The 5,314-nt window shown below is 58.6% G+C and overlaps 1 protein-coding gene across 5 annotated transcripts in view; it reads right to left on the bottom strand.

Moving 5' to 3' along the window:
* The window catches only part of RPH3A (rabphilin 3A), a 36,335-nt gene that overhangs the window by 25,575 nt on the left and 5,446 nt on the right, over positions 1-5,314 (bottom strand). For 3 of the 5 annotated variants that reach the window (XM_026859804.1, XM_026859808.1, XM_026859807.1), the window contains exon 1: positions 4,686-4,775. The exons of 1 other annotated variant lie outside the window; for it this stretch is intronic. The gene's annotated coding sequence lies outside the window, so the exon portion shown is untranslated. Of the gene's footprint in view, positions 1-3,855; positions 3,878-4,685; positions 4,776-5,314 lie in introns of those variants that run through there. One more of the 5 variants, XM_026859806.1, reaches the window with a different exon arrangement.

Raw genomic sequence — 5,314 nt, 5'->3', positions numbered from 1 at the left:
AAAAAAAAAAACCAAAAAACACCCACAACCAAAAGAAACAAAACACGTGGGGTAATTAGCGCTCTGCTGGTTTCATACAGCAACTATTCCCGTGCCAAACCAACAGGCTCTGATTGACAAGGTCAGTTAAATAAGCAAATTGTTCATTTAAGTCCCCACCACCACAACCTGCAGTGCAGCAGCAAGCTGCTGCTGGGGACGGAGGGTCCCGCCGTGGCTGGGAGCGGGGCGGGGGGGGTCTCATGGGGCTGGACACAGATTTCATGGGGTGTCCTGGGAGGAAGGGCGGCACCGTGCCACCGACACCCATTTTTGGGGTGATGCGGGTGAATAAGGGACTTGCCCAAGGTCATACGGTGCAGGAGCAGCCACCCCAACCCCATAAATAGGGGGAAAAAAATCCCTGTTTTTTTCCTAACAGGGTAGAGGGAGAACTGGCACTTCAACCAGCGGGGAGGAAAACTCCCTCTCCCAACTAGAACTTTCTGCTAACAGAGAGGCCGCGGGTGTTTCGCTTTGTTGCGGATAGAGAAGAGCCCGGGGATGGCTCCTGGAGGAATACATAAGCCTTTCCTTCCCCTTATAAATAATAGATTTTTGAAGATCTGCTTTGCCTGACTTCCAGCAACTACTCTTGCTTGTCCTAATGCTTGCTGCTGCATTTTTAGCGCGCGGTAAAGAATGAAATAACAGCTTACAGTGGCTTTTTTCTCTCCCCACCAAGTCCTTGCTCACAAGCAAAAAGATGTGGCAAACCAAGTCGTGATCGATGGGATGCAGCAGCGTTTAGTTCACAAAATGGGAATATCCCATCCTAGGAGGATGCTGAGACCTTCCAGGGCCCCCAAAGGGTCCCAGGACCTGCTGCCCCCCTGGTCTGCCATCAGCGAGGGTGCGAGGGGCCCTCTCGTCCCCACGCGACGTCGGCTGCTCCCGGGCAGAGCCAGGAATAGAAGCGAGGTTTTAATTTTTGGCCTTAAGGAAGAGCCACATGACTCTAATCACACCGCTCCATTACTCCTGTACGACGGAGCCCATGAACTTGATCATGCCTTAATAAAAAAGGATTGAACGCCTTCCGTGAATCGCTCTGCCTCTCCCCGAGCCAAGAGGTGCCGGTTCACGGGCCCATCGCCAGCACCCAAAGCCCGGCAGATGCGGTGTCAGCAACCAGCAGGTCCCCGTCCCCTTCCACCAGCCCTGGTGGGCAGGGAAAGGAGGCACGAGCCCATCCTGCCCCACGGGCGCCAGGAGGAACACGGGGCTGCTGGTGCCCGGGGCAGGACCTGAAGCCACCGGTGCCACCCACCCCACCACCAACCCCCGGGCATCTGCAGAGAGAGACCGTTACAGGGCTGCCCAAAAACCCTGGTTTAGCCAGCTGGAAATAACATAGCAGGGTAGAAAACAGAAAATTCAGTATTTTAAAGACTCCCGGTGCAATAATCAGGATTTTAGAGCGAGCGCAACATTTCACACTTGGCGGTGCCTGCAGAGATCGTCTCCACCAGCAAAGACACTGACACAGGCAACCTATTTCTCCAGCCTTCTCAGCTCTGCAATGCAGCTTTCTTAAATATTGAATAAGTCTGCTGCTCTACACCACCTGCCAGTGCCAATGATGAGGTAATTTTTGCATTGACAAAGCCTAATGTGATTAATCTGGTTTGAAAGAGCAGGTTTCAGAGCCCGTCCATTCACTCGGCGAAACACACTCGCAGACAGAGCATCGGTGGCAGCTTGTTATTCACTGCCAGTAGCCAGACCCCAAACAAATAACCCAAACTGCTGCTCGGGTGCCAAGTGAGAGGTTATTTCTGCGTGTCAACACTAAACGGGAGGTTTTGAACTCAAACAGATTCAAACAGCGTCCTCCATCAGGCTGATGGGGTTCTCACGCCAGCTCCGGGGCCAGCCCGGGCACAGGAGCCGATTTACACGCCCCGGTTGGATGGTGGAGCCGGGGATGGGGAAGGAAAAAATAGGGTATGAGCCTGATGGGGGTCCCCAGCCCCACACCCGGGGAGAAGGGGTGAGTATTTTGGGGTGACAAGACCCCAACAGGAACCCCTCCCCAAGCCAAGCGGTGAGAAGAGCAAATGCAGCACCCAGGAACCGTCCCTCCGCGCTTCCCAGCACACACACAAGTCCCCAGACACCTTTTTTTAGCTGGAGCTCTCTCCCAGCTCGCAGTGACATTCGCCACCATCTCACAAGTCCATCGGGGCTGGATCCTCCACGCCTGGCACCCAGGAGTGCCGCGAGAACGCCAGGGGACCCCCAGGTCCCGAGCGGGGACCCGGTACGGACACTGCACACCCCACGTCCACCTCTGCCCCGAGCATCTCGCAACGCCTGGGGGCTTCCTTTCCCAAGAAAAAGTGTTTGCCCAGTGCAGGAGCCACACACCCCTCCCGTAGCATCCCCTGGGGCACATGTGCATGGCTACAGGGGTCACGCAGAGCTGCCCGAGCAGACAGCAGGCTGCTCACTCCCCTCCACGGTCAGGCAGGATTTGGTGCTGCTGGATTTATCTGCAGGGGGGGAAAAGGTGTAAATAGCCCCCCCAAAAGCTGCCAAAACAGCGGTGTAATGCTGCAAACCAACTAGATGGGGGGGGCAGGAGGGCAGCTCAGCCCCACAGGGTCCCCTGCGCCGAAAGTCCCCCCAGTCCCGATGTCCCTGGGCGGCCAGTCTCCATGCTTTGTCTCATCTCAGATGCAAATCATTTGAGAAAGTTCGGGCAAAATTGGGAAGCTGCTTTATGGATGGCGCTTCCGGAAACAGCCCACGTCCGAGACTTTCCTTTAAAAAAAGAAAGCAGAGAGGAGGCAGACCTCAGCTGGCAGAAACGCGTGGCAGCAGCAGATTGAAGCTGCTCAGCCTGGAGCCACCCGCGGCCACCGGACAGGTCTGGCATCGGGGCACGGGACAGTCACCCCGCGTCTCCGCGTGAAGCATCGAGCAACCCACGGCTGTGGCAGCACGTGCTGCCCGCGCTCCCGCGGTTTGGGACCCACGCGCCCCAAACGCCCAGCAACGCTGCTCCGGTGCGAGGTGGGACCAGACCCCGAGGTGCAGAGCCCTCCAACTACGCTGCAGGAAAGCGAGGAAACTCAACTTCTGGGAAAGACCCAGAACCAGTGAGTCCTAAACCCAGGGCCATTGCATCCTGCAGCCCCATGCCAGACCCTCACGGGGAACAGAGGCCCTGCAATTTCCCAGACACTAGGTGGTTAATTAAGGCTAAACGTGGCTCCGCAGATAGTGGCTGCAGTCCACAGGTGACATCGACCCACAGATCAGAGGTGAACAAGAAACACAAAGCAACGAAAGTCCTGGCCGTCCTCTGGTGCCCCGACCCCACGGCTGCCCCTGCAAGCCCACCCACGGCACCCACCCTGCCCCACGGCACCCACGGACAGGACTTGGCACGCTGCATTCGGCCTTGTGGGAGCCCATGGGGCTGCTCCTGCCTCTGCCACCCCCCAGCCAAATCCCCACCACAGCCCAGCGCTGGGAGCCCTCCCGAATGCCGATGCCTTTGGTTTGGCCAATGCCTCTGCTGCCTTTAAATTCACATAAGGCGCTGAGAGATATTTTTTTTTTTCTCCTCCCCCTTTAATTCCCATCTCCCCATCATCCTCCCCAGATCCATCCCAAGGCAGCCGAGCAGCAGCGCACAGTCCATTTTATTTAAGCAGCACGTTGACATTTCCTCCAGCAGCTCCTTCTCCAACCCAACGCCGTTACGATGCTGTCACAATAATTTACTCACGTTGATTAATTGCACGAAAGACAATGGTGATTTAAAAAAAAAAAAAAAAAGCAAGCTTCTGGGTTTATATGACTTACCCGTGGCTGCTGGAGCTGGGGGGGTCCCCGGCCAGGTGATGCCCAAGCGCACCCCAAGCCTACCCAGCGCTATCAAACGCCGCGGCAGCGTTGCCATCGCTCCTCTCGCCGTGGCAGAGCTGCTCCAAAGGCTGCTTAGCAACAGATCGCTGCACATCCCGGCGGCTCCGGGCACCGCTGGGGACCAGGCGTGTGGCCGAAGCCACCGGGCTGAACCAGCCCCCCCCGGGATGCCGGCGCAGGGACCCCCGGCGGCGGCGGCTGATGGAAGTTGAGCGACGTGGAAAGGTTGGGAAGCGCCCGCCAGCCCGGCCCAGGCAAAGCGTGCTCGGGGGCAGCAGCGGGTCCTGCTCGCTGCCAGGGGACGTTTCCCAAAGGCAGTGACAGTCCCTGCGAGCTGCCCCCGCGGCGGGCGAGGAGCTCGGCGTCGAGCCGTGCCACAGGACCACCCGTCCCCAGACCACCACCCCGAGGGGGAGGATGCTCAGGGCTGCAAACCTGCCCTCCTTGGTGCCCGCCTAGGGCAGAGGAGCCACAGGGAGCCAGGCACCCCCCGTCTTAAGCCTGAGCAGAGCGGGGGGACCCCCCAGCACTGCAGCCTGACCCTCCCCAAGAGCCACGGGGAGCCCAGGCACCGGCAGAGAGGAGCAGCAGCCGCCCAGCTCAGCATCCGCACCGCCCTGGGAGATGCTGGGCTCCCAACATCCCCCGTCGCTACAGGCAGCTCCTTTCTCTCCCCACACACCCTCGTCAAGCACCTGGTTTCCCCCAGCCAGACCTGCCCCCCCATCACCGAGGCGTCAGGCCCAAACCGGCGAGCCCGTACCCACCTCCCTGGGCTGGAGGAGAGCGATGCTGCTCAGACCCACGCAGGTACAGACAGGGATGGAGCCAGGACATCCTCCAGCACCTTATAAACCATCAGCCACTCCCCAGTCTCCAGCTTAATGGGAGAATTAATCAGGCTGGCCTTGGGGGGCACTGCCTCCAGGAGCAGAGCCCTCCTCCCTGCCCAGACGGGGAGAGCTCAGCTGGGACCACCTGGAGCAGCAATTCGTTACCTCTCGGCACTAATTGGCAATGACTGCAGTGACATCGTCACCTGTCTGCGGGCTGGAGGAGGGCACTGGGCCCGGGCCACCAGCAGCGCTGGCGAGCTGGTCCCCACTGCCAAACACAGCCACCGGGACCTGCAGCGGGCACGGAGGATCATCTCGTTTTCAGGTCCCAAAGAAAGTCCCTCAAAACTTAAGCACAAAAAGAGACTCCAGAGCCAAGGGCCCTCACCCTTCCTCAGCAGTTTCTTCTCCTCTCGCCCTTCTTCAAACCGTTTAACGCCGGCACACACGTACCCCCACGAACACGGCGGCACAGCAGAGTCCCGCAAGGAGCTCCCGGGTTTCACCCTCGCTGCAAAGGGTGCTCCACACCAACAAAAAAAAAAAAAAAAAAAAAAAAA

Source organism: Athene cunicularia (genome assembly GCF_003259725.1).
Source record: "Athene cunicularia isolate RWA chromosome 15 unlocalized genomic scaffold, athCun1 chr15_part1, whole genome shotgun sequence".
Taxonomy (NCBI): domain Eukaryota; kingdom Metazoa; phylum Chordata; class Aves; order Strigiformes; family Strigidae; genus Athene; species Athene cunicularia.
Note: the sequence above shows the minus strand (reverse complement) of the source record. Positions and strands in the feature narration are given on the sequence as shown.